The sequence below is a fragment of the Austrofundulus limnaeus genome, unplaced genomic scaffold (assembly GCF_001266775.1).
Source record: "Austrofundulus limnaeus strain Quisiro unplaced genomic scaffold, Austrofundulus_limnaeus-1.0 Scaffold145, whole genome shotgun sequence".
Lineage (NCBI taxonomy): Eukaryota > Metazoa > Chordata > Actinopteri > Cyprinodontiformes > Rivulidae > Austrofundulus > Austrofundulus limnaeus.
The window spans coordinates 35057-38742 of NW_013952547.1; the positions used below are offsets into that span (position 1 = coordinate 35057).

The 3686-nt window shown below is 36.7% G+C and overlaps 1 long non-coding RNA gene across 1 annotated transcript in view; it reads right to left on the reverse strand.

Annotated features, from left to right (window-relative positions):
• Positions 1–551: 551 nt before the first annotated feature.
• The window catches only part of LOC106523104 (uncharacterized), a 5884-nt gene continuing 2749 nt past the window's right edge, over positions 552–3686 (reverse strand). The window contains exons 3-5 of the long non-coding RNA XR_001310858.1: positions 3176–3224; positions 1951–2011; positions 552–846 (exon numbers count right to left, since the gene is read on the reverse strand). This is a non-coding gene — a long non-coding RNA (uncharacterized LOC106523104). The remainder of the gene's footprint in view (positions 847–1950; positions 2012–3175; positions 3225–3686) is intronic.

Consider the following 3686-nt stretch of genomic DNA (forward strand, 5'->3'; position numbering starts at 1 on the left):
CAGAAACATTTTAGTTGGAATTCCTCTGAAGCCCAATAAATCAACTCCCCTGAGGTCCAAAACAATCCTGTTTTATTTAGCTTGGTATCTCCTCATTAAAGCCATATGTCAGGAAAACCGTCAGCGTGCGAACTTTGGAAATGCAAGGTCGACTGAAACCGTTTCTAATAACGCCAACCAAGGGTGTTGTCTGTCAGTGCTTGATKGGCAGGTGACAGCAGATGTTCAGTGTCTTGGGAAGGATGGGGGGGCCCACAGTGAGGGCAGGGCAGAAGGAGACACACGAGATAATGCACTTTGTATTGACATGGAAACAATAACAAGATCCTTTCTTCTCTTTTGTAATGACGTCTTTACCCCCACCCTCTCCATCTCCCCCCGTTCACCAGCCGTCCTCAGTCACTCACTTGTCTTCTTACTTTGGGCTGAGAATCAATCTTCTAATGGACGTCACATTACACACTTTGCCAAAAGTTGTTCTCCATCTTGCTGTTTCTAATCACAAGTACATGCCAAGTTACACCAAAAGAAAGCTAAGCAGGGATTCTTGGAACGTTAGACAGTCTCAAGGTTAAAAAAACGTTTCCATCATTCTAATGAAATTTTGTGGTAAGAAGTAAGTAGACACGTCAGGACCAAAAAAACATCTTTTAAATCACCCAAAGAGCAATCACCTCGACGTGCACAGCCCACCTAACAATTAAACGCTCATTACATCAGGACTCTGACAGCATCATTCATTAGTTTAATTTACTTTCCTTTTGCGTCACTCGCCTAACTTTTCCACATGGTTCCAAAAACTCTCCTCTGATCACAGAAAATATTTCCATCAGCAAAGTCTGGAGCCTAGAGAAAAACAAATACAGCATAAATCAAAATGAAAACAATAAAGAAAAAAAAACACTCTATGCGTCCATGAATAAATTCTCATCATCGGAGTGATACTCAAAAGGCGATTATATGCAGATGTTTTGCTGAAAAACGAGCCTTTCCATCATCCTGGCATCAGTGTTCATGCAAGCTCAGAGTATTAACAGCCCATATGTTATATATGTTATATATATATATAACAGCCTGTATGTTTCATGTTCCTTGTATTGCCATGCCATGCCATGCCATGCCATGCCGAGTGGGTTTATTTTTTGAGCTGCCCTGACAGCATTTTTTTGTTTAATAAATCTTTATTTTTGCCTTTTTTTTTTTAAACTGCCTGCACACTGGGTTCTTTCCTGCCAGAAAATCATTACATGTACAAACTAAAAGTGGGCGTGTTGCATTTGATCTACTAAGAAAGTGAATGCAAACGAGGTGAAAAAGTTGTACAGTACGCCCTATTGAAATGAGGGTGTTTTTTTGTGTTCTGCTGGCTGTAGGGTTTCCAGCTGTCCCATGTTTTAAGCCAAATTAAGGTGTCCCACATGGGGCACTCTGTTTACTGAGGCCATCAGCAGCTGAAAAGTTGTAAGGAAAAAACAAAAATAAAAACATTGAGTTGACTAAATTCTCTTGAATCTATCGTTTTACATGGAAACAATAGAAACAAAATTSAATCATGTTTAGATGAATGTAACTCAAATGTCGGGGAAAAAATATTGTGTGGTGAGGTCATAATCGCCACATCAAGTTCTCTCCCAGTATTTTGCGCGGTCTAAAATTGCGTCTGCTGTTTTGCTCGTTTAACCGGCACAATCCTCTTTGCACACGCTTAATAAATCAGCTTTGTGTTTTTTCATTTGATTTAATTTATTGTTTAGGAATATGACAAGTAATTAACAATTCAATGCAGAAAATGCTTAAGTCTTGATCTAAAATGTTTTCAGTCAGAAATCTGTTTCAAATCTGTAAGTAGGGAGTTCCACAATCCCTCCAGCAGAAAAGCTGTTTGACCCAAATATGTTTTACACAAAGGAATCATTAGGCCTTCATGTGTCCCAGTGATGGACTTGTTACCTGTCCAGGTGTCCCCCACACTCACACAGTGACTGCTGGACACAGGCGTCAGCTGCACAACCTGGAAAAGAGAAGCCAGTAAAGAAAATAAATGTTTACAGTCTCCTGTTTACCCTCAACTTTGAGTTTTTATTGCCAACTTTTTTTAGAAATAATCTCCTGTATGCAAAACCAAATGTCTCAGGAAACAGCTAGCTGATTATTTATTTATTTATTTTCTCCTTCCACAAAAAGTTCTCTCCTTTTGGGATGTTTGAAGGTTTTCTCGTCTAAACTGCCTGATTCAAATCCTTGTCTGATCTTAACCAGTAACAGCCAGTCCTGTGATGTCATTTCAAGGTTTTTAAAGGTTTCTTCTCATCAGATGCTCTGCTCTCCGGCTCAATTAGCAGCAGCAACCATTTCAAGGTAAATTGGAAATAATTTGAAATCTGTGCTAGTTGGTAGATGTGCTAGATATGATTTTTTCCCCTCAATAGACATCTAATAATCTGAAGACCTCCTTAAATCTGACGCACATGCAGCCATCCACCCACCTTTTTCCTGGAGGCCTTGGAGAGCTCATTAGATCTTGACAGGATGGTAAAGCACACTTCAACAGCAAAGAGAATGCCAGGACCTTGATTTTAAATGTTCAAAGACAGGTCACATCTGTGACTTCTGAAGGWGGGTTTAATCATTTAATCTGCTTCCTTTATTTCACTTTTTATGTATTTGAAGGCAAGACTTAAGATGATTATCTCTCTTTTTTAATTCAAATGATAAAAAATGCTCCTAAATGTATTTTTTTGGTTCATTTAAAATCACTTAGAAGATGACAAATTGCAAATTTAAAATTATTCATTCTTTTATCAACATATCATTTGTTATATTTAAGTATGCATGCAAAGCAAGTTCTTATTTACAGTACATTGTGAAATGTTGGAGCAGTTTGATTAAATTGACTGTCAACATGGATTAGGCAGGTCAAGTTTTAAGAGGAAAACCGTTTAATTTGATTCAGACAAAGTAGGTGCTGAAGTTGGGTCAACAAGTAAAACAAACAGTCCAAAAGAAGTTACATTTTAAAAGTTGATGTTCAAAAACAACGTGTAAAAGATGAGGTTTCTTTTCACTTATTTAGTCAAAAATTGATCAAAAACTCAATCTGCATCAGTGATGAATGATAAAGACTATCCACTTTTTACAGAGGGATATTTTATTTTTATTTATTTATAACTCTTACAGATTTTGCAGTTAGATTTGTCATCATTCAGTCTTCCCAGATCTGACTTCTGCACAGATAAAAAAAGATAGACAAGACAAGATCAGCTCATGTGGGAAATTCGGTTTGATTAAAAATATCTTCATTTCCACACACGTAATGACATTTTTTTGGAAACTGTAGTTCTTACATAAAAACTTAAACATTAAAAAAGCAGATAAAAAGTGATTGAAAAAAAATCATGTTCCTTTTATGTGTTTAATGTTACAGCAAAGAGAATCTGGAAAAAATAAATAAATAAAATAAATAAAAAACATGATCAGATTAGATCTGTGAGCTAAAACTTTAATACAGCATCAGAAAAATGATTATTTGCTTTAATCTCACATTTGGTGGCCGGCTGGATCTTGAGGAAATTAGGTAGACTTTTGTGGCTTCCTTTTATGTTAAACACAATGGGCCTCATGCAAGAACATGTTCGTATTCTTATCCTAAATTTTCTCTTACTTTTATTCGTACAAAGGGTTCGTAC